Below are 25,799 nucleotides of genomic sequence, written 5' to 3' on the forward strand. Positions count from 1 at the left end.
TGGTGTTTCTGAATGAGATGAAGGGATGAGGATGGTGAATGCTGGCTCCACCTGCCACACTGGGGCAAGAACCTTGGCATCCACAAGATTTCTGAACCACCAACCTGATCTCAGCTGAGTGTGCCTCTCTGGGGAAGCTGAGGGCAGAGAGCAGATTGATCCTGCCCTAAGAATCACCCTACATTCGAGCTTGTTAAGGCTGCCTTACTAAGGAGCCACTGGCAGAGAAGCATCTGACATGGAGGATGCAGAAGCAGAGCTGGCCCACAGCCTGTTCCGCAATGAACTGGCTGCTGTTGCTTCTGGCTTTCTGAGACCAGCCTCAGAGTGCTCTGAGGATGCCCTGGAAGTCTTTGATGGGAAAGTCAGGCCTTGAGCAGTGACAATGATGTTTCAGAGCCAGGCCAGGCAGCATGTGTTCTGAGTTGAGGATGCAGAGTGATGACGGGAGATGAAGGAGAGGAGGGGTGAGAAAGGACATTCTGGGGACAACATACACCTTGGTTAGCTGTCACCATTCCTGGTCTCTGTTGGGTGTTGGGCTCTAACCAAATGGCCTCTGGACCTCCTGTTGCCTACTGGTGAAGGCCTCTCTGCCACCCTCCTGGGCCGAAGTCAGCTGGGTAAAGCAGAGCCATTGGTCCTGAGATGCACGCTGACTTACTTGCTCAGGGCCACTCAGCCAGTTGGTGGAGTAGGAAGCAGAGAATGAGTCTGTCCAACCTCGAAGCCCATGAAAAAAATCAGCTTAGAGGAGCTGTGTTTCTAAGGCTGGGTTCATTCCTGGTCCTTGAAAAGAGAGGATGAAATTGCAGAATTTGGCACATTTTAATCCTGAAGTTTTTTTTATTCGAAGGATGACCGTCCTGCAACTCAGAGCCCAAGTGTGTCCTGTTCTGAACAATAGCAGAGACAATGACCATACATAGCTACTGTGAAGGTAAAGAGTTAGGTTCCCACGGAGAGGCAATGGCATAAGAGACCTAATTGGGGTGACAGAGAGGTGTCAGAAAAGGGTCCTCTAAAAAGCAACACCTGGGCTGAGACCTAAAGGCTGAGCAAGAATCAGCAAGGGGAAGAATAGAAAAAGAGAGTCACAGGAAGAGGAAACAGTGTATGCAAAGGCCCCGAGGCGGGCAGCTGTGCAGTGTGTAAGAGATGGAAAGGAAGCAAGTCTTCCTGGAGCTCTGTGAACAAGAAGATGATTGCTTGAGGCCAGAGGACCTGAAGGCCTTGATAAGAAGTTTAGATTCTATTCTAAGTGATCCAGTTCCCACTGTTAGTGGGTTAGATCTCAAGGAGTCTAGGGGTGGGAGTAGGGGAGTGATAGATGGGTTTGGTTGGAGACATTGCCATGTCCTGATATTAGTTAGACGGGTATTGGATCTGGCAGTTGGATAAAGAGATGAAGATAAGGGAAACTCATTGGAAAGCACCTAATGCCTTTGAATGGGGTAGCCTCAGTTTCCCTAGGCAGCTGGACAGCTTGTTCCAGGCTTTGAAGGGCTGGACTGTCAGAAGCCATGGTGCTTGTCCATGTGCTCTCCAGAGTCTGGCTTTGCTCTCCAAGGCCATATGGACATCTGGTCCAGGCCTGAGTCACTTTCTCTGCCAAGTGATCCTATTGACAGGCTGTGAGGGCAGCTCTTTGCTCTGTGGTAGGCAAAAGAATGCCCTGAAAGATATCTACGTCCTCATCTTCAGAATCGGTGACTATGTCAGGTTGCATGGCAAAGGGGAATTAAGGTTGCAGATGGAATTAAGGTTGCTGATCAGCTGACCTTTAAACAAGGGGGCTACCCTGGATTATCTGGGTGGGCCCAGTGGAATCACCAGGGTCCTTTAGATGTGGGAGAGGGAGGTGGAAGAGGAGGTTGGAGTGATGTGATGTGAGAAGGACCTGATCCAAGATTGCTTTAAAATTGGAGGAAGGGGCCATGAGCCAAGGAATGCAGGTGGCCTCTGGAAGCTGGAAAAGGCAAGATATAGAGTCTCTTCTAGAGTTCCAGAAAAGGATGGAGCCCTGCCAGCACCTTGACTTGAGCCCCCTGAAACTTGTGTTCGACAACTATCCTATGGAAATTTAATATAATACATTTGTGTTGTTTAAGCCACTAACTCGTGGAAGTTTGTTCTAGCAGCAATGGGAAACTACAACAGTTGCCCTCCCTACTAAGGCTACTATCTCTGTGTGGTGGGTGGTTTTTCCTCAAACCTGTAAAGTCACCTTTTCCCCAAACCCAGGCATAGTGGAAAGAGCACTGGACCTGAAGCCTGGAAACCTGGGCCTCAGTCTCTACAGCTTTGCCAACTACCTGTGAGACCTGGGACAGCTCCTTTCCCTTCTCTGGTCTCAGTCTGCAAAGGGGCTAATACCCACCGTGTATGACACCTTGCAGGGGGACAGCACTCTGCAAGCCATAAGGTGGTGCACAGGTGGAAAGGATGTTCATGGTGCAGGGGGAGTGACAGGGTTTAAATGTTTGTCCCCTCCAAACATTTCATGTTGAAATGCGACCTCCAATGTTGGAGGTGGGGCCTGGTAGGAAAGGTGCTTGGGTCACAAGGGTGGATCCCTCGGGAATGGCTTAGTGCTATCTGCTTGGTGATGAGTGAGTTCTCAGTTCTCACTCAGTTTAGCGAGATCTGGTTGTTTTTTAAGAGTATGGCACCTCCCCACTCTCTCTCCTGCTCCTGCTCTCGCCGTGTGATCTGCCTGCTCCCCCTTTGCCTTCCGTCATAATGGGAAATTTCCCGAGGCTTTCACCAGAAGCAGATGCCCGCACTACACTTCCTGTACAGCCTGCAAAACCATGAGCCAATTAAACCTCTTTCCTTTATAAATTACCCAGTCTCAGGTATTCCTTTATAGTGATATAAAAACAGACTAACACCGGGAAGAAATTCATAGCTCTTGAAGACCAGGCATTTAAATGAGAGAAAAGACACAGGCATGAGGAAAGATATAAAGTGGAAAAGCTACAGGGAGATGTGACTGGTGGGCTCCCATCCAAGACTAGAGCTGAGCAGCACTGAACGTGTACAGGGGACGGCGAGCCCCAGGACACACAGGGGATGAAGCCCACAAGGCTGGAAAGGCAGGTGAGAGCCTGGCCTCTTAGGGCCCCGAGTGCCAGTGTATTTGTCTGTTCTCTCGGTGCTAATAAGGACATACTTGAGGCTGGGTAATTTATAAAGAGAAAAAGGTGTAATGGTCTCACAGCTCTGTATGTCTGGGGAGGCCTCACAGTCATGGTGGAAGGTGAAGGGGGCAAAGCACATCTTCCATGGCAGCAGGCAAGAGACTGTGTACAGGGGGGAAATGCCCTTTATAAAACCATCATATCTCCTGAGGCTTATTCACTATCATGAGAACGGCACAGGAAAACCCTCCCCATGATTTGATTACCTCCCATCGGGTTCCTCCCAAGACAAGTGGGGATTATGGGAGCTACAATTCAAGATGAGATTTGGGTGGGGACACAGCCAAAACATATCAGCCAGACAGAGCTGCCCAGTCTTTATCCTGAAGACAGACTCTGGGGAGCCCTAGTAGAACCCGGCAACTTATTGGAATAAGGCCATGCCAGAGGGATGAGGCACAAGGAGCACCTAGGAGACTGATGTAAGAATCTTAGCGTGGGGCTAGAGGACAGGTCCTCAGACAGGTGTGAATGCTTAGTTAGTGAATGCAGTTTGCTCATGCATGACTCTGCCCTTGCCAGCTGCGAGCCCTTGAGCAAATCACTTACCCTCTATAACCTCAGTCTTTCTGCTGTTCAGTGGGGCTTGTTGGTGGTGCTAACTCCATTATAGGCTCAAGGCAGAAAACACACCCAACACACTTGATATGGACCCCCCTGTGCTGCCCAAACCTCCAGGTTCACCTCTCACTATCCAATGTTCCACCCCATCAGGTGGACATTCTGGGTCCCTTCATTGCCCATCCATTCACACCCCTGACCACTCTGCAAAAGCAACTTCTCTTTCCTGTTGTCTGTCTATCCTTGCCCAGCAAGGGTTTCTGATGTGTGCACAGAGCATCCCCACATTCTTCAAAAGACGTGTTTGAAAACAAGAAATTGCTAGAGAGATGATTCAGTCCTTGGCCTCAGCTTGTGTCTGGACATAAGCAGGCCCATCTGTGGAGGCTGCACTGCCAAATTCTGTCACTCTTGCTCCATATGGTCTGTGCTCCCCACCCCCTACCCCACCATCTCCCTCCCAGAAGCTGCAGTCTGTGCCTGTCTCTCACTCCGCTTTGGTTGCTGCATGGAAAATTCAGCGAGGGGTGTCTTGGCTCTAGTGAGCGGGCATCTCTGCTCCTCTCCTGCCCTGTCTGGGACCACTATGGGGGCAAACATCAAGGGGGGGTTCTGGGCTCCTTTGGAACCTCTTCCTTCTTGTCCACATAGGGCCACAGTGTGGAGTCCTAGAGCTGAGAGGGACAGAGGGAGGCTGTCAGCTCCTGCCTTGGAAGTAGAGGTCTCTCCAGCAGAAAGTAACTTCCTGAAATACTGGCTCTGTCGTTCACGGGTCCAGTTCCCTTGTCCTAAACAGTGATGTTGGACAGTCTCTTTTAATCACAGTCTTGCTGGCAGGCAGCTGGACTTGACACTATAAGACCTCAATTCATTATCAAGTTGTGTGACCTTGTGTTATTGGTTAACCTCTCTGAGTCATCTTGTGACAGCTGTGACCTGAAAGTGGTCATTCCTGCCTTGTTCACCTCCTAGGTTGGTTGTTGGGGTCTAATAAGATGCCAATTGTGAAAGAGCTTGGTAAGCAGTAGGGCAGCAGAACGCAAAGTGTGGTCCCTGGACCATCAGCCACAGCATTACCTAGGAATTTGAGAAAAATGTAGACCTACTGGTCCTGAAGCTCTGGGGCTGGAGCCCAGCAATGTGGATTTCCACAAGCTTTCTGGTGACTCCCATGCCCACTAAAACTTGAGAATCTCTGGGAAGATGAGCATATGGATGAGATCATCCCCATCTCCTCATCAGTACTGGCTCGGAGTCACCTTAAGTGTGCTAGGGACTGTGCCACGTTTGGCAGTCTAAGGTTTAAAGATCTGCATGATTTCTCATCTGGGAAAATCCATTTTAAAATCAATTCATGATGTTTATAGGCAGGTAGAAAAACCAACTTCTGAGGGAGATTTAAACCCAGGATGGCAAGGGCAAAGCCTTCGGGAGCTAAGCAGGTGATGCGAACGTGGGAAGAGGCGGGGGTAGGACAGGGAGAGGCAGAGTCTGGCTGCCCTGCAGAGCTCAGGCCCTACCTAACAGTATTAAAAAATAACAAAATCCCTGAGTTGGCCAAACAAAACACATATGTTAGATGGATCTGGTTCACGGTCTGCCAGTTTGTAACTGGTACAAATGCTGAGGGGTGGGGAGGAGAAAAGAGGTTTGGTCTTAACAAAGCTACGCACTGGCCACAGACTTAGCTGCCCTGTAAAAGTGTTTGGCATGCAGTTCTAAGTCCCAGGTTTAGCCTGGGCTAACAATGGCATCATTTCATTAATTTGCTCATTTATTTATTCCACACAATATCTTTTCTAGGGCCCCTGCCAGGTTCTGTAGCCCCAAAGCTGAATCAGACACTTTCTTCAGAGGGGCTGGACCTGTCTGTGGATGCCTCCAGTGCATCGTTTTCCAGTATTCTGTGGAGTTATACTTGATGAGATAATGGGTATTCCATGGGGAATGTGGTCCAGAGTTAGCTAGGCATGGAAAGCACCTAGTTAAACAGAATTACTTCACTGCAGGACTTCTCAGAGCCTTTGCTATATTAAATGTCTGTTACACATTAAATGACCTCAAAGTATCTGGGCCTCTCCAGGGTTCCTGAAGGGCCTGTATGTCCCGACCTGTACTGGAGCTGGTGGGTAGATGTGGGATCCCCTAGAGAGTGTGGCAGGGTCAAAAGCCTGCCCTGCTGCACTTAGGCTTGGGGGTGTCTTCTTCCCCTGGGATCTTCAGGGTCTGCAGTGAGACACTGAGGGGACAGTCCTCAAGGGGTGGATTTCACTTTCTGTGGCAGTAAGAGAGCTTGAAGAAAGAGTTTAGTCCAGAGGTCTGCCGGTTCCATTTGCATTTGAGGAGTAAGATGGTGCTGGGGACGGACGGGGAGGAGGGTCCACATCGGAGAGTGGAGCACTGTCAGTGTCCCATGCAGCAGGAATGCTGAAACCTACTCCCATGCCAGTTTCTGGTTTTGGATTTTATTACCAAGAAAGGGTGAGAAAGCAATTTTGTGTATTCAAACAGGGCTTGGTCTCTTTCCTACAGTGCCTAAGCCACTGATCCGCCAAGGAGCTTGAGGAAGCCTCAGACAGAAGGCCATAGTTACGTTAACTGCTGCTTTTACAACTGAGGCTGGCTCTGACTTCTGTGAATACAATTTAGAGGTTCAGGACAGATCTGAAAACCAATCTCTCCCTTTCTCTCTTCTCAACTCTCCCCACTCATTGTCTGTGGCTGGCGTGCCTGCTCTTTTTTTTTTTTCTCTCTCTCTCCCCACCCCCTTTCTTGCTATCCTGCTGGCTCTCTCTCCCTCTGTAATCTATGAAGTCAGTCCAGTTTGGGGCTCGATATCTCTTTGTTCTGGAAATCCCCATAGCAGAAAGAGAATGAATTGCCCTTGGTCCAGGATACTCTTTCACAGAATTAAGATTGAAGCACATTCATGGAAAAAAACACACAACACAAAACAAAACAAAATAAAAATATCCAAACTTCCCTGAACATTTAATTCACAGAGAGCATGTCCAAGAATAACTTCTTGAGCTAATCAAAACTGATTCCAAAATTGCCTCCAAAGTATCTCTGATGGCTACCAGTTCAGTTTCAGATACAGGGGTCTTATGTCCACAGCAGAAAGGGTGAGAAAGTCTTACTTTCTTGACAAATCAAGTCATATTCAAGAAAGGCCTAGGGACATGAAAATTTGCTTTGGAAGAATCAGAAAAAGCTGGACGCAAGGCAGGGGCAGCATTTTTAAATGTCTATGTGAATCTCCCATTGGTGCATTCATGTGGAGCTCTCACTCATTCAATCCTCCTCATTACCTACATTCTGTGGTCCAGGGAAGTCAAGTACTTTCTGGAGGCCACACAGCAAGAAAGGGCAGATCTGGAGTGAAATATCAGTGTACCGGGTTTAGACCAGTCTGTGCTGTGTCTGGGATGGACCTAGGAGGGTCTGTGCATCTGGGGGATAACAGGAGAGAGAAGTTTAGATTTGCGGGAGCAGCAGGAGGCGCCGGCTGGCCTGTCTCTGTGACAGAAGGGAATGAGACTCTCCCCACAGACGGGCCTTGGGGATTTCTCCCCCTCACTCTGTCCTCAGTCCCTCCCTTTGGCAGCCTTGGGCCTGACAGTTTGCAGGGGATACACCAGCCAGCAATCCCAAGTCGTGCTCCCAGACCAGGAAAAACATAACTGGAAACTTCCTCCTAGTCTACAGGACAGGTTCCCCAGACTTCAGCAGACCCACAGGAATCTGCTGGTGTGGATCTGTAACACGCAGTAAGAACCTGCTGGGAGGCAAGATTCAAGGCTCACATTTCTCAGGTGACTGGAGGGGGTTCTAATTCACAGGGGACTCTGGCTTCCATCTGGCCAAGACTACAAGGAGCTCTCCTTCCCATGCTGATGTGGCTGTCTCTTGCTTTGAGTTTCATCCTGTCTTTGGTCTGTGTGTGAAAAGCAGGTTTGAGCCTGCAGGAACCAACAAACAGGAAGCCGTTCTCTTCTTTGGGGTTTAAACAATTACCGATCCCACCCAAAAACAGACTTAGAGCTGTCCCTAACCTTCCTATGACAGAGACAAAGGAAATGGATTGCCTTTGTGTACATTAGAGCATGGGGTCTAGAACAATGGAGGTCAAGGTCCCACCTTGGTCATAGCTAGGACGTCCTGATCCAAGTAAAACCAGCACCAAACACGTCCTCATGGTTGGCGGATGATTGTTTAAACAGGAGCCATGCTGCTAAAATACCTGCTCACCCAAGCAGTTGCCAAGGTCACAGCTACTATACTTTTGTGATTATTTATCTAATCCAACCTTTCCCAAAGCATTTTTCCCTATAGAATGTTAATAGGTGTTATATGGGGAGACAGGAGGTTTCTACAGTAAAATAAGGTTGGGGAATAGCTGTATTCAAGAAAATTAATTGGGTTTCTTTAACTTAAAGGCTTTTCAGAGCCTTTAATATGCTAATGTGCTTTATGCATCTCTCATGGGGGAGTAGGCAGTATCCCCCCAACCCTGACTTATTGACCACAGATCCATTTTTCTCCAGAACACCTCAGGGGACAAGGGCTTCGTGAAGTACATTGTTGGAAAGGAAGTTCTTATTTTATACCCTGGCTATACTTTTCTCAGGATTGGTACTAACCACAGAATGGAAAAGGAGGACATCAGAGAAAGAGGCTGAAGGGCGCGTGGTGGGTGGACACCCCAGGCAGCTGAGAGGTTCCTAATGGCCAGGGCAGGAAGGGAGACACTGGGCTACTCTAACAGCTATTGTTTTGTGTTTCTTGAGATGTTTCACCCCTCCCTCTTCTGCCAACAGATGTTCTACCCCTAACCAGAGTTGTATAATACTAAATATTAGATTTGATTACAAAGAGACTCTATAATAGTGGCTAAACCAGGATAAAGGTATATTTTTCTCTCCCATAAATGTGTGCAGAGGAGGCAGTTCAAGACAAGTAGGGAAAAGACATACTATCAGGCACTCAGACTCTTTGTCTTGTTTTTCTACCATATGTAGCTTCCATCACCTAAGCCACTTCACAGTACAGGATGGCTACTAGTGTTCTAGCCATTGCATCCACACTTCTAGCAATAGAAAGGGGGAGAAGGAGGAGAAAAGAGCAATCTCTCCCTTTTATGAGTTTCCAGAAATACTTCTGAACTCTTCTACTTACATCTCATTGATCAGAACTTGGACACATGGCCACACCTATTTGCAAGGGAGGCTGGGAAATGTATTAACTGGGCAGTAATATGACCAGCCCAAAAATGGAGGCTCCAGCTAGAAGGGGAAAATGGATATTGGGAGACAATTGGCACTCTGCTACACACCAAAATTATTTCCATGGCTCAGGAACTTCAGTTTGGGCCCAGAACCAATCTCAGTTCTTCTTCAGGCTGTTTTCGTTTGAAGCTAGAGAAGATTCTTTTTCTTCTATGGTTACTAAGCTGAAGAGGGTCTGAAGGGTTTGGAGCCACACTCCCCAGCATGCAGAGAAAGCATGTGTAGATGGAGAGAACAAAATCAATATGTAGAGAGGCACAAAGGTGAGAGACTGGGGGAAAGAGAATGAAAGATGGATTGATTGATTGATTCCCAGTTCTGGTCATTCCTAAAGCCAGCCTCACCCCTGCCCTCTTCTGGTCACATGAGCCAATAAATCCCCTTTTGACTTAACACTATTTCAACTTGGGTTTCCATCACTTGCTCTGAAAGAGACCTGGCTGCCAATGTTATCTGTTACTTCTGAGAGCAGGGACCACATGGATCCCTATTTTAGCAGAGTTTTTTCCTAGAATTAAATTGCAGAGGGAATTTATTACTTCATCTCATGTTGAAAGACATGGAATGACATAATTACACTTTTGCATGTCTGTGTAGGTCTTTACAGCTAAATCCATTAACTCACCTGAGTGTCACAGTCTCTCCGAGATGTAGGTTTTTCCCCTCCATTGTGTAGATATGGAACTGAAGGTCGGAGGATAATCCGGTTTCTCTACACGGCTGTTCGGCAGTGGCATCACTCACTGTTCCAGCAGCAGTTTGTGTGCAACCCCTATAAGATGAAGGCAGTGTAAGTCTCTCATAACTTGTAGGAGAATGCATTTTATATGGTGGATGAACTTCGGAAAACTTTGTCCAGATGCCTTAATTCAGGAACAAGCCTCAATGTGGAGGATGACCATTAGACCATTAAATATCAATGGTTTGCATCAAGGCTTGGGCAGGTGTGGTTTATAATTGATTTACAACTCACGCCTGGAAGCCTTGCAACAAGATTCTCTGACAAGGGCCTGCTGTGCAGGCCTTCAGTGTGGCCTGTTAAAGGGATAGTCATCATTTTCAACACCTGGTTGGAGGGGTGTCTCTGGATTATGAGAATTTCAAAGTTAGGTCTGCATTCTCATCCAGAGAGAAGGGCACTTTCAGCTGGGGTGCCCATCTCCCTCACAGAAGAACTTGGGTCATTTAGGAGCTTGCAGTTCCGCCTTATGTAGCATAAAAGAGACAACTTTAAGGCTGGACGAAGTGACTCACACCTGTAATCCCAGCACTTTGGGAGGCCGAGATGGGCAGATCGCCTGAGGTCAGGAGTTCTAGACCAGCCTGGCCAACATGGTGAAACCCTGTTTCTACTAAAAATACAAAAAATTAGCTGGACATGGTGGCGCAAGTGCCTGTAATCTCAGCTACTCGGGAGGCTGAGGCAGAAGAATTGCTTGAACCTGGGAGGCGGAGGTTGCCGTGAGCCGAGATCGCACCATTGCACTCAAGCCTGGGCAACAAGAGTGAAACTCCAACTCAAAAAACAAAAAAAGAGAGATAACATTAGTTTGGCACAGGTTTATAGTAAGAGTCACTGACTTTACCAGGGTTCCTTGTTGAAAGCAAAAGCAACTGTGTCTTTAGCAAACATTAAAAAAATAATAATCTATTGAAAAGATAATCATGTTTACGGAATCAAGACAAAGCTGGAGAAACATGTTTGGAAACGAGCAGGAATCAAAGCAGTTGTAGGTCATGAAGCTAGCTAGGGTAGAAAATCACATTTCAGCCTGGCCAGGAATGATGATCCCAACAACGGGTACCCGACAACCACTTTCATGAACGGTCTGAATGTGCTCCATCTTTACCTTGCCCACTGCCATGAGTCAGACTCCCAGGCAGGGGCCTTAATGGTTTGAGTGTCGTGGCTGCCAGACAACAGGAAGCTGGAGATCTTCTCCCTTCACCTCTGTGGGACTTGGGGACCTCCCAAAGCAGTGGACCACTCTACCAATCACAGCTGTATTTATTTTTAAAGTGGTCCAGGTGGCTCCTAGGGAATGTTGGTTTTAAGATCTGAAAATAAAATGACAGAAGCCACTGCGTTCCCACTTTTGCCCTCTCCTCCCAAGCCCTCGGAGCCGAATTCAGGAGGTCGGCAGGTGTCATGGGTTACCATGCACATTCCCTTGTCCACACTGCCACCATACTTACTTTTCAGGACTGTGCATGTCTGATCCTGCCCCTGGCCTTCATACAAGGAACAAACGCTGTACCTGCTATTCAAGGCCTTCATTATCTGACTGCAAACCAGCTTTCCCCTCCTCCCACACCTCAGCCCCCACCACCTGTTGTTCTCCTACCACGGAACTAATTACATTCTTCAAACACACGCCATGGAACATTTGGTTCTAGTCTTCCGTCTCCTCTTCCATCTGGGGAACGCCTGTACCATCCTCCCCCACTACTCCTATGACTTTATTTTGATTCATTTCTTCATTATCTAGAATACTTACTGAGTGATATGCTTTGGATTTGTGTCCCTGACCAAATCTCATGTCGAGTTGTAATCTCCAGTGTTGGAGGAGGGGCCTGGAGGCGCCACTCCTCTCCTGGAAAAGGGAAGCGATTGGATCAAGAGGGTGGATTTCCCCCCTTATTGTTCCTGTGATAGTGAGTTAGTTCTCGCGAGATCTGGTTGTTTAAAAGTATGTGGCTTCCCAATCTTCTCTCTTTCTCACTTCTGCCCCAGCCATGTAAGATGTGCCTGCTTCCCCTTTGCCTTCCACCATGATTGTAAGTTTCTTGAGGCCTTCCTCAGCCATGCTTCCTGTATAGCCTGCAGAACCGTGAGCCAATTAAACTTCTTTTCTTTAGAATTTACCCAGTCTCAGGTATTTCTTTTCTTTTCTTTTTTCAGGTATTTCTTTATAGCAGTGTGAGAACAGACTAATACAGTGAGGTAGGCAGAATGATGGCCCCCAAAAGGTGTCTACATTTCAGTCTGTGGAACCTGAGAATATGTTACATGGCAAAAGGGGCTTTGCAGACCTTACTGAGTTAAGGATGTTGAGATAGTAAGATTACCCTGGATGATCCAGGTGGGTTCAATGTAATCGCATAAATCACATCAAAGTAGAGAAGCTCCTGGTTGTGATCAGAGAGAGACATGTGCTCATAGGAGCAAGTCAGAGAGAGGGCAGTGTGAGAAGGACTTGCCCTGCCATTGCCAGCTTTGGTGATGGAGGAAGGGGCCATGAATGAAGGAACAGACAGCCTTGACAAGCTAGAAAAGACCAGGAAATAGACTCTCCCCTCGAGCCTCCAGAAAGTAACCAGCCCTGCTGACACCTTGACTTTAGCTTAGTGACTCATGTCAGACTTCTGACGTATAGAACTAGAAGGTGATAAATCTGTATTTTTTAAGTCACTAAGTTTATGTTAATTTGTTACAGCAATAATAGAAATGAATACTCAAGTACTTTGGTTTTTGCAAGGGTATGAAGAGTTATACTTTCTGAGGCTCTGCCTGTCTGAGAATGTCTGTCTATTACAGTGACCTATGAACAATAAATGATTCAGCTGACTTTAGAAAGAGCTATTGGGACATACTCTTTTAAACTAAAAATCTGCAAATTCTGTTTCATTGTTGTGCTGGAAAGGGCTAACACAGCAGGCCTGAGGCTGTATCCTCAGAAAGGCCTGCTGTCAAGGTTGGCCCTTGGCCGGTGTCTGAGAACTTGGATTTCAGGAGGCGTCCATCATTCCCAAAAAGGATCAGAGCAGCTCACTGTGCCTGAACTGTACAAACAATATGCTCTATGCCAAACACCTGTTTTCCTTTTGAGAGTCTGAAATTTTGGTGTATGCCAGACAGAGGGTGCCTTAGTGACCAGCCCCCAGTAAATACCTCGGGCACTGACTCTCTAGTGAGCTTCCTAGTAGACAGCATTTCACACATGTTGCCATTATTCGTTTGCTGTTGGCATTAAGGGTGCCCTGTGCAACTCCACTGGGAGAGGTCTCTTGGGAGCTTGTGTCTGGTTTCCCCTGGACTTCGCCCCATGCACCTTGTTTTCCTTTTGTTGGTTTTGATTTGTATCTTTTCACTGTAATAAATGTACTCACAGCTATGTAATACAGTGAGCAGTAGAACTCACAGCTATGTAATAGATGTACCACTACATGCTGGGTCCTGAGAGTTCTCCTAGCAAGCCATCAAACCTGGAGGTTGTGTTGGATATTCCTGACACACGTGTCATTGTAGCATTTAGTGCCGTGGGGGAAAAATTTGATGCCCATAACTCCACCCACCCCTTCTTTTTTTCCTTGTCTGGATATTTATAAGAATTTTCCTTTATCCTTGAAATTAAAAAAAAAAAATCACCAAAGTCAGTCAAGATGCACGTCTCTTTTCATTACTTTTCCCTGGTAGTCAATGATCATTTTTAATCTAAACATGCGAGTCTTTGGCTGGGGGAGGTTTTCATCTAGTGTGGCAGGTATCACTGTCAGAATTAAACTTCTTTTTTCTCCTCTAATTTAAAAGAGAAGTGGCACAGAGTCACCTTTGTCACTCTAGGAATGTAGGGAAATTCTTTGTGCACATAGCCTGCTCCCAAGGTTGCTGAAACAATTACAATGTATCATTGGGTGGGTGGACACCAGGCTTTTGTGTCTGAGGGCAGGGGGGTCACCAGGAATTGGGTACCCGCTAGAACCCCTCCTGACCCTGGATTACAGCCCCTGGTTGTTGGTGCTGGTGAACCCAGAAAGGACTGGAGTGGAAGGACATGTGTGTCCAGAGCCAGGCATTAGCCAGAACAGAGGACGCCGTCCCTTCCATGCCTTGGGGTGCCCACCAAGGCAGTCAGTCCCCAGCCCCAGCTATCGCAGCTTGACTCACTGCCCAGTGCTGCAGTTATCACGTGGGTCAGGGACATGGCTGTTCCTGTATTCCAGAGATGACAATTGATAATTCCCGCTGGGTGCTATGTGAATCAAGTGTCCCCTATGTTTCTGAGATGACCCACCAAAGCCAGCTGCTACAGGTTACTGCTGCCCTCACCTCACTGTCATAGCCAGGGATCACAATAACATCACTGGCCAAGATGTGAATTAGAAACTGGGAATTGAGCTCCTCATGCTGGTGATGGACTGGCTCGTATGAGAGCAGATTCCACTGGGGAAAAGAGGACTCTGGAAATTTCTGTACATGATTATTTCTTTCATGATTCTTCTTTTGCTTCTGTTATCTATTGTATAACAGACCACTCCCACAGTGTAGTGGTTTAAAACAACTGTTGGATTCACTATTGATTACAATTTTGTGTATTGGCAATCTGAAATGTTCTCCTGCTGCACTTTTTATCTCTAAACCTACGTATCTTCTTAAAACATTTCAATCAACCATTTATGAGCTGCAATGATCGGATGGCTTGACTGGGGCTGGAGGGTCCAAAGTAGCCTCACTCAGATGTCCAGCAGTTAGTGCTGGCTGTTGGCTGGGTGTCTTGGTTGCCTTCCACATAGCTTCTCACCCTCCAGGAGGTTAACTGAGCTTTTTCACAACATGGTTCTCAGGGTTCCAAAAGTTAAAATGGAAGCTCAGAAGTTACAAAAGACCACTTCTACTGCATTCAGTTGGTCAAAGCAAATCACAGGCCAGTCCTAAAACAAGGAGACAGACTCTGCCTTTTGCTAGGACTGTCAAGGTTACATTGCATGGACACAGGTGAGGTATGACCCACTGAGGACCATTTTCATAATCTACCACAGTTTCCTTCCAGAATTTCTACTATCTATAGAAATTCTATAGGGGTAAAAAAAGCCCTGATCTTTTCTCCACATTTCTGATCTTTTTACCCATCATTTAAATCTCTATTTGTATTGACTGGGTTCTAGAAGAGTATATTAAGCATATGTTTTAATTTGCTAATTTGATTTTCTACAGTGTCCAATCTAACCTTCACTGGCTCTGTTACCTTTTTATTCATCAGTTATGCTTTTAATTTGAAAAGAAGCTTGTATGATTTCAGACCAATTCTTTGCATAGGTGCAATGTTTCCCTGAATTAATTGAGAATGCAACTTAGAGTTTTATCAAAATTTCCTCCTATTTCTTGCCATAAGTCTGATTTGAGCAGTTTTCTCTCAATTCCTCAAAGATAGTCTCTTTCTTTTGAACTATTAAATCTTTTTATATCCGATAATTTTTCTCTATTTGCTCATCCTGACAAATGGGAAAGCTAGGTTTCATTAAGAATTGGAAGCTGAAATGAGTTTATTTAGAGAATGTGTGACTGTATTTAAGTCTTTCGGTTCCAGATGAGCTAAGAAGGAAAACAGTGGGATTTGATGTGTTTTTACCTTTCCAAGATAGAATTTCTATGGGATTAGACACAAACAGTCAAAAGGAGCTACATGGCCAGAAATCTTTTCTGATTTGTTGAGGCAGCTAGAAGCAAATGCAGGTGTTTCTAACCTGCACAGCTGCCCTCATTAGAGGCTAGTTGCAGGAGTGTAGGATCTTTGTTTGTGGAGATACCTAGACCCAGTGCAGGCCGAGGGGCTGCCATGGCCCACCATGCAAAGTCCAAGTCCTAGTGCCAAACTCCAGATACTATAGGTGGATGGAGATTTTAACTCCTCTCCTTCCATATACTCTTTTCTCTCCTCCAGAACTTATCACTTTAAGTTTGAGAAAAGCACTGAGACACTTTTGGGGCCCTCACTCCTCAGATGAGATTCATTTCCATTACAATGATTTCCGCTACAGTTAGCCTTCCCCGCTTGCAGTGTCTCTTATAAATGTAAGTGCTACCCTTTGTTGGTATTCATCCCTGGTACAGATTGTTCTCCACTTTTGGGAATTTGAAAGATGAGGGGAGTTAAGAGAGTTTAACCATGGGCTAGATGACCACACCGGTCCACAGGAAATAAGGGTTGGATCCCAGACAATATGGAAAGATGGAATCATAACTCCTTGCTTCCCACCCAGTAAGCCTGGAATACAAAGGGCCAAACTGTTAATGAAATGTGGACAACAAAAGATCCACTCACTTGTGTGTCTTGACCTGTGCCCTTAATTCCCACAAATAAAGCACACAGATGAGCTTATAGTGCAAATTACAAAAAATAAAGAATAACCTTCAATAAGTGAGAATCAGGCAATACAACAAAAAGCAGAATTAGACAAGTACCTCAGATAGTTGAAAATCTGATAGAGATTGTAAAATAAATATTTCATAATGACCAAAAACATTTGTAAAGGCCAGGCATAGTGGCTCATGCGTGTAATCCCAGCACTTTGGGAGGCCGAGGCAGGCGGATCACTTGAGGTCAGCAGTTTGAGACCAGCCTGGCCAATATGGTGAAACACCAACTCTACTAAACATACAGAAATTATCTGGGCATGGTGACACTTGCCTATAATTCCAGGTACTGGGGAGGATGAGGCATGAGAATTGCTTGAGACTGGGAGGCAGTGGAGGTTGCAGTGAGCTGAGATCATGCCACTGCACTCCAGCCTGGGCAACAGAGACTCTGTCTCAAAAAAACAAAACAACAAAAAAGTGTAAAGCATACAGAAGATGGCCGGGCGCAGTGGCTCACACCTGTAATCCCAGGACTTTGGGAGGCTGAGGCGGGTGGATCACGTGAGGTCAGGAGTTTGAAACCACCCTGGCCAACATGGCGAAACCCTGTCTTTACTAAAAATATAAAAATTAGCTGGGCACGGTGGCGGGTGCTTGTAATCCCAGCTTCTTGTGGGGCTGAGGCAGGAGAATCACTTGAACCTGGGAGGCGGAGGTTGCAGTGAGCCGAGATGTGCCATTGCACTCCAGCCTGGGCTGACAGAGCAAGACTCCGTCTCAAAAAAAAAAAAAAAAAAGGATACTGAAGACAAGTAAAACAAAACAATATAGGAGAGAAACAGGCAGATTTAGAAAAGAATCAAGTGGAACTTTACACTAAAATATAATCACTGAAATTAAAAACTCAATAGATAGACAATTAGACACAACTGAAGAGAATTAGTGAAATGGAAGATAGCTTTGGGGCTACTACCCAGAATGCAGTACTGTGAACTAGAGAGACTGAAAATGTGAAATTGAAGTTGAGGGGATAGAATGAGTAGCTCATTCTAGGAGGATTGAGTAAGGAGCTCCAATACACATTTAGTAGGTTTCCGTATGGTTAGAACTGAAAGGAATTGGGAGAGGCACTATTAAAAGGGAGAATGGCTGCAAATAGTTGATAATTGATGAGACACATGAAATCTCTAATGACTAAGGATATTCCCAAATTGATGAAAAGCAAGAATTTTCAGATTCTATAAGCACAAGTGCCAAACAGGATTTTTTTTTTTAATCCTAAACATATCAGAGTGAAACTACAGAGGACCAAGACAAAGAGATCTCAAAAGCAGACAACCAGACAGACTTACTAGAAATGACAGTGAGGCTGTGCTTGGTGGCTCATGCCTATAATCCCAGGAATTTCGGAGGCTGGGGTAGGAAAATTGCTTGAGGCCAGGAGTTTGAGACCAGCCTGGCCAACATAGCAAGACCCTGTCTCTATATTAGAAAAGAAAGATGACAGACTTCTCAACAACAATAATAGAAACCTTAGACAATGAAAAATAATTACCACTCTAGAATTATTTTTCAATTTAGCTGTTGCTAGCTTTATCCCCTCCAGCTTTGTAAAAGTATCATTGATAAATAAAAATTATATATATTTACAGCATGCAATGTGATATTTTGATATATTTTTACATTGTAAATGAATAAATCAAGTGAATTAACATACTTGTCACCTCAAATACAAATTATTTTGTACTATTCTCTTAGCAGTTTTCAAGTATGCAGCACATTATTATTAAATATAGTCACCCTGCTGTAGAATAGATCTGAACTTATTCAGCCTAACTGAAATGTTCTGCTTTTTGATCAACATCTCCTCATTCCCCAACCCCTATCCCTGGCCACTCATAACCATTATTCTGCTCTCTGCTTCTATGAGTTCAACTTGTTTCAGATGCCACATATAAGTGAAATCATTGTCTTTCTGTGCCTGGCTTATTTCATTTAACAGAAAGCCCACCAGGTCTCTCTGTGTTGTCACAAATGATAGGATTTCTTTCTTTCTTTCTCTCTCTTTCTTTCCCTTCTTCCTTTCCTTCCTTCCTTTCTTTCTGTCTCTCTTTTATCCTTCCTTTCCTTCCTTCCTTCTTTCTTTCTTTTTCTTTCTCCTTCTTTCTCTTTCTCTCTTTCTCTTTCTTTTGAGATAGAGTCTCACTCTGTCACCCAGGCTGGAGTGCAGTGGTGCAATCTTGGCTCACTGCAACCTCCGCCTCCCAGGTTCAAGTGATTCTCCTGCCTCAGCCTCCTGAGTAGCTGGGACTACAGGTACGTGCCACCACACCCGGCTAATTTTTTATTTTTAGTAGAGACAGAGTTTCACAATGTTGGCCAGGCTGGTCTCAAACTCCTGACCTCAGGTAATCCGCCCACCTCAGCCTCCCAAAGTGCTGGAATTACTTATTCTTAAAGGCTAAATAGTATTCCATTGTGTATATATACCACATTTTCTTTATCCAGTGATGGACACTTAGGTTGATTCCATATTTTGACTATTGTGAATAATGCTGCAATGAACATGTAAGTGCAGATGCCTCTTCAGCATACTGATTTCATTTCCTTTGCCCGTATACCCAGAAGTGGGATTGCTGGATCATATGGTGGTTCTATTTTTAATTTTTTAGGAGCCTCCAGACTGTTTTTCACAATGGCTGTATAATTTCCTACCAATAGCATACAAGTGTCTCCTTTTCTCCATATCCATGCCAACATTTTTTATTTTTTGTGTTTTTGATAATGGCCTTTCTAACTGGAATGAGGTAATATCTCATTGTGGTTTTAATTTTCATTTCCCTGCTGATTAGTAGTATTGAGCATTTTTTCATATACCTGTTGGCCATTTGTACGTCTTCTTTTGAGAGATGTTTCAGTCCTCTGTCCATTTTTCAGTTGCATTGTTTTCTTGCTATTGAGTTGTTTCTCTTTCACTTTAGTGTGTCTACTAGTTTTGGTCTTGGTGGTTATTATGAGGCTTACATAAAGCTGTTATAACAGTTTAAATTGATAACAACTTATCTTAGACCTCACACAAATAACTTCTCCCTCCCAAATTTCATGCTATTAAAGTCACAATTTACATCTTTTATGTATTGTATGTCCATTAACGCATTATTATAGCTATAGTTATTCTTAACACTTTTGTCTTCTAACTTTTACACTAGAGTTAAAAATTATTTATGCACCTTTATTACAGTATTAGAGTGTTCTGAATTTGAGTATATTCTTACCTTTACACTGAGTTTTATACTTTTATATATGTTCATGTTGTTAGTTAGCATCCTTTTGTTTGCACTTGAGGAACTTACTTTAGCACTTACTGTAAAGCAGGTCTAGTGGTAATGAACTCTCATAATTTTTGTTTGGGATAACCCTAAACTTCTATAACCCACCCATTCATTAAAAACAAAAACAAAACTCTAAAACTAATTGGACTATAAGAGAGGTTGAAAAAGTCATTTCTGGACAAATACCAAGAGAGTTGACCACCAGTCAACCCTTCCTGCAAGAATTATGCTAGGATATGTTTTAGGTAAAAGAAATTCAAGCCCAGAAAGGAGTAGTAGAATGAAAGAATCTATGTCAGGAAAGAACTGTAAATACATTGTTAAATCTAATCATGCTTTGAATGTATAAAGTACTAATTATTATCTGAAGAATATAAAAATAAGATGCCTTTACAAAAACTTGGAACCAACCCAAACATCCATCAATGATAGACTGGATAAAGAAAATGTGGTGCATATACACCATGGAAGACTATGCAGCAATAAAAAAGGATGAGTTCATGTCCTTTGCAAGGACGTGGATGAAGCTGGAAATCATCATTCTCAGCAAACTAACACAGGAACAGAAATCCAAACACCACATGTTCTCACTCATAAGTGGGAGTTGAACAATGAGAACACATGGACACAGGAGGGGAACATCACTCATTGGGGCCTGTCGCAGGGTGGGGGGCAAGGGGAAGGAAAGCATTAGAACAAATACCTAATGCATGTGGGGCTTAAAACCTAGATGACAGGTTGATGAGTGCAGCAAACCACCATGGCACACGTACACCTATGTAACAAACCTGCACATTCTGCACATGTATCCTAGAATTTAAAATAAATAAAAATAAGGTGCCTTTTACTTAAGGCACCTAAAATACCTGACAACAATGAGACAGGAGGAGTGTAACAAAATCCAAGGTGTTCTAACATCCTTAAATTGTTTGGGAAGAAGGCATAGATAGTGATAAACTTGATACTATTCAATCTATACATTGGAATCAAAGATATACACTTACACATAAAAATCCAAGATAACCAGTACAAATGGAAGCAGTATGTTTTATCTCTCAATGAGTGGAGAGGAAACACATAATAAAAGAACATTCAATCACACTGACAGAAGGCAAAAATAAGGCAAGGTGAAAATATAAAGCATTAAATAAGACGATAGAAATAAATGCACGTATATTGGTAGTAACAATATAAGTACATAAATTTTACTTATTAAAAAAAATCCAAAATTCCTGATGACAGACTAGAGACTCTCAGTCATTTTAATAAAAAATTCTATGCTATGTATTCTAGGAAAATGTTGACCAAAAGAAAGATGGCCTATTTTCCTTTGGCCTAGGAAAATAGACCAAAGTCTCTAATGACAGACTAGAGATTCTCAGATAGATGTTTTTATTAAAAGACCTGCTCTACATTCTTGGAAAATATTGACCAAAAGAAGGGTGGTATAGATATTTAGACAAATTTGATGTTAGTGTCAAATGCATTATTAGGCATAATGATGATCATTACATAATGATAAAAGAAACAATGGATAAGACATACATAAAGTCTCAAATGATACAGAAACCCTAAGGCAGGGGACAAGTTGGGTGAATTGAAGAGACAGAAAGATGGCCAGTGTGGCTCTAAACTGCCCCAGCTGGGGCATCTTCTCTTCTCACATGTACCTCTCTGAGTGTCATCTCTCCTTATCTTGATCTCAGTAATCACCTACAAGCCAAGGACTTCTAGACTTCAGATGTGTATGACAAGCTGTTTGCTAACCATTTCCATCAAGGCCTCCAGGCACCCCCGACCCCAACATGTGTAAGCTGTACTCCTCATCCCCCACCTCCTCCACACACCTACTCTTCTTCCTGTGTTCTCCCAATCTGCATGAGGTTGTCAAAATCCATTCATCACCCAAGCTAGAGAGCTGGGAGTCTTCATGTGGACCGGAGTCCTATGTTCACAGGTCTTTGCATGGCAAATTGACATGGCAACCCAAATGGCACTTAGGAAGAGGCTTGGGGGACAGGAATCAGCAAAAGGAATTAGATTATATTCTTTGAAATTTTTATAATGACGAATAATTCAAACAAAAAGTATGTATAAAAAATTTTGAAAGCCATTTAAGATCCCAGTTCCTCAAAGACAATCACTGTAATAGAGTAGTATAGGTCCTTTCAGACCTTTTAAATGTATAGGCATCTATAGGTATACGTATACTTACATTTTAATTATTTTGCACAATTGTGAATATATTACATAAAAAGCCAGTCCTTGCTTTTTTTCACTGAATATATTTTTATATCAATTTTTAACACGTGTATAATGTTTTATGCCTAGATCTTAATTCATTTTACAAATCTATAGATCTATAATGTTTCAAGTTTTATATATATATAATGTCTCAAATTATATATATATAATGCCTCAAATTATATATATATATATATATATATAATATTCAAATTTCCCACTGTACAAACAGCTGCAGTGAACAAACTTGGGGATGCATCTTTGTGCAGCTGAATGAAAAATCTGCAGAATAAATTACTAGAAGTGAAATGCCTGGGTCAATGGAGATTCACATTTTAATCCTTCATGGATTCTGCCAAATTGCCTTTAAAACCTTCTCCCAATTTACCCACTCCCCAGCTGGTGACTGGGTATATATTTCCCTACTATCTCACCAACATTAAGCTTTACTAATATTTAAAAGTGTTTTGCCAATCTGATAGGTAAAAATATATTTTTGTCATTTTATTATTATTTTTTAAATTTTATTTATTTGTTTTTGAGACAGAGTCTCGCTCTGTCGCTCAGGCTGGAGTGCAGTGGCACCATCCCAGCTCACTGCAAATTCTGCCTTCCAGGTTCAAGCAATTCTCCTGCCTCAGCCTCCCAAGTAGCTGGGGTTAGAGGCCTGCACCATCATGCCTGGCTAATCTTTTTATATTTTTAGTAGAGACAGGGTTCCATCATGTTGGCCAGGCTGGTCTCAAACTGCTGACCTCAAGTGAGCTGCCTGCCTCAGCCTCCCAAAGTGCTGGGATTACAGGCATGAGCCACTGCACCCAGCTTATTTTTGTCATTTTAATCTGTACTTCTTTGAGCACTGTATCTTTCTTTTAAGTGAATTTCTAGTCCAAGTCTTCTGCACATTTACTACTGGGTTGTTTTTCTTTTTTACTGAGTTGTAGAAAGTTCTTTATACATGAACACTATTAACCTTTTGTACATAATAAATATTGAAAATGTTTTCCCTCAATTTGTCATTTATACTTTAGTTTTATTTATAATGTCTTTTGCTTCAGAGATATTTCAAATATTTAGGTAGTTAAACCTTGTCATTTATTATTTCCAGACTTATTTTTATTTTACCACCTTGTTTTTTAATGACCTGCTAATGATTTTACTCTGTAGTTAATCAGGAGTTACTTGAGGGCCTGGGCTGCATCTTATTCACGTCGGTAGATCCTTCTCAAGAAGTCACTTGCCCTAGAGCCCTGGCGATGGTAAGTGCTCTGTAAATAAGCACATGTTTAAATTTTATTGAATTGACAGAGTTCAGTGTGCTGTAAAATAAGCAAACATAGAAAATGTAATTCCAAGATCGAGGTTGAGGGAAAAGCTCCAAGGTGCTTTGGCATACAAAGCAAAACACATGGTGAATTAAAACTCTCATTTCAATCGCTATGTGGAGTAAGATCGGGGTTAAATTCAGCTGGCAATAGAAAATTATCAAAAAGATCACAAGAAATGTGTTCTATATTGGTTTCACTTTAAAAGCTGTTTTTGTCCCTGAATTATCTGCTTTCAGAATCAGAGTTCAATATGGAAGAGTCATAGTTTAATATAAAAATAGTCACAGCTTAATATAAAAAGTCAGAATTTAATATAAAAATAACAAAGTGGGGAGTTCAGATGGTAATCTGGATCTCATGTAAACCACGTGCCCTGTGACTGGGGCCACTTTCACTACCCCGTGTCTACTCTTTGCTGGTGACAGTATACACTAATCGCAGAACACATGGGGAAGAGCAAAGGCAGGCTCTTACGTGTGAGAACTGCACACCTCAAGCTATAAAATGCTGCTCATCAAAACTTGGAAGTCCTGTGACACTGGGGAAATCCCTGGGCCTCATTTTGGCTGTTTTAAAAACAAAGGGGAGTCAGTGCATGATCCCAGCAGTTCCTTCTGAAACTGAGGTCCTAAGACTGGATGAGACTCTTCCTGTAAAACGATTTTCAGGGCCCTGCCTTTGTGGAATTCCCCTATGATTCCATCTGAGGTGTGAAGGCGAACCCATCACGATTGTTACCAGCTGTTCTGTGAGGCTGCGCCGGGAGCCCCCAAGAGCATCAACACCGATGTCTGTGTAAGTTAAATTAAATTCCAGGGTCTGGCGTGAAGCTGGAACAGGACTTGATGTTTTTATCTGTCTGCTGCTGAATTCCTCTGGGGCCTATCGCCTTCGCTGAGAGCGCATGAGGAAAAGGGAATGGAGGGGAAGGGACAGTCTTCTTTTATTTATGTAGGTTAATAATCATTTTATTTTATAAATTATACCCTGGTCACTTCCTAAAAGGACTCAAGATAATTCATGAATTCACTTGAATTATGGTACTCTATCCCTGCCCTGTGCCAGACCCAATGCTGGGGGCTTGGAAAGAGAAACACAGGGAAAAATCCAATACCGTGTCTTACATGGCATTAGAGAGGCACTGGGGTGTACAAGGGTTATGGGGACACATGGAAAGAGAAAGCAATGATGATAGTCCAGAGGTGCACATGATGGGGAAGGGAGAGGGACAGGGGATGCCAATTTCTTGAGTATCTTTTAGGAAGCAATATATCATAATGATCGAGAGCATAGGATTTGGCAACAGACAAGACTGGGCTCAACTTATTTAAATCTCAGTTTTCTCATCAGCAGAATAGAGTAATAACAGAATTTCCTTCATTGGGTTGTTAAGCAGATTAAATAAAAGATGCATATAAAGCGCTTAGCAGTGTCCGGCACATGGCAAGCACACCATATGTGGTCACTGCTTTTATTGTTATTCTGTATATAAGTCAATAAGATAGGCCTTACTATCGAAGATTGCATTATACTTAGTTTACAGGTGAGGAAACAAAGGCTCAGAGAGGTTATATAATTTGCCCAAGGCTGCACAGCTTGGCGATGGCAGAAGCAAAATTCTAATGAACTTCAAAGCCCACTTGCTTTCCACTGCCGCGCTGTGATGCTGCTGAAGGAAGGTTCCCCAAAAGACCCGATAGTTGAGTTGGGTGTTAAGGAAAGAATAGAGGTTCCTTAGTGGGCTTAGAGAAAAGGAAATGCCCTGCAACCCTGCAACCCTGCAACCTCCAAGAGGTGAATTTGGCCAACAACTTGAATGAGCTCAGAAGTGAATTTGGCCAACAACTTGAATGAGCTCAGACACTCCGGAATGGAGTGCAGTGTGGTTGACTCCTTGAGTTCAGCTGACCCAAGCAGAGGATATGGTCATTCCACGCTCAGGCTTCTGACCTGCAGAACCGAGAACTAGCAAATGGATATTGTTTTAGGCTGATAAATGTGTGGTCATTGGTTATGCAGCAATAGAAAATGAATGCAATGATTCAAGTATAAATATAAAATGAATATGTGTCAAACACTTCATTTAACTCAGTAAATGAGGGGATCCATCAGCTGTTACAGCTTGTTCAAAGAAGAATTCACAGAACTATACATGTAGGCAATCCAGAATGTTGAAATAGACACAAACGTCATCAATATCCCCAGAGCAATAAGCAATTGCATCTCCAGTGGGCAAAATTTATTCGTACTTCTATGGACTGGAACTATTTGCATTGCTATCAGTTTTCTACAATGTGTAAAATTGCAAGACAGCTTGAAAACAGTGAAAGCAGCAGATAACCCAAAAGGATGCTCTCAAAGAACATCTAGTGATCATGTTTTGCCCATGTTAAAGTCTGTCCCGGTTTTTCAGATTCTATAAGCACAAGTGCCAAACAGGATATTTTTTTTTAATCCTAAACATATCAGAGTGAAACTACAGAGGACCAAGACAAAGAGATATGGAAATACAGCTTCAAAATAGGCCACGGCCACACACATTCCTCCATAATGTATTGCCTCCACTCAATCCTGTCAGAGAAATTGTGAAGTGACCACAAGCTGGGATTCCATGAGGCCAAGGGTAGCAGGGCCTCAGTCCAGCCTTAACCCTTTACAAGCCCTGGAACATCCATTATCTGGCTCATTATTTTGTCTTTTCACAAGATTCTTATTGGTAAGGCAGAACCAGGAATTATGTTTCCAAGGAAACTGAGGCTCAGAGA

General features: G+C 43.6%; 1 protein-coding gene across 1 annotated transcript in view; it reads right to left on the bottom strand.

Annotated features, from left to right (window-relative positions):
• Positions 1 to 25,799, bottom strand: part of LOC105733377 (stimulated by retinoic acid gene 6 protein-like) — a 433,741-nt gene that overhangs the window by 145,247 nt on the left and 262,695 nt on the right. Inside the window, exon 6 of the mRNA XM_064379820.1 lies at positions 9,678 to 9,824. The gene's annotated coding sequence lies outside the window, so the exon portion shown is untranslated. The remainder of the gene's footprint in view (positions 1 to 9,677; positions 9,825 to 25,799) is intronic.

The sequence above is a fragment of the Aotus nancymaae genome, unplaced genomic scaffold (assembly GCF_030222135.1).
Source record: "Aotus nancymaae isolate 86718 unplaced genomic scaffold, 86718_ANA_hifiasm-v0.15.2.pri h1tg000003l, whole genome shotgun sequence".
Taxonomy (NCBI): Eukaryota; Metazoa; Chordata; class Mammalia; order Primates; family Aotidae; genus Aotus; species Aotus nancymaae.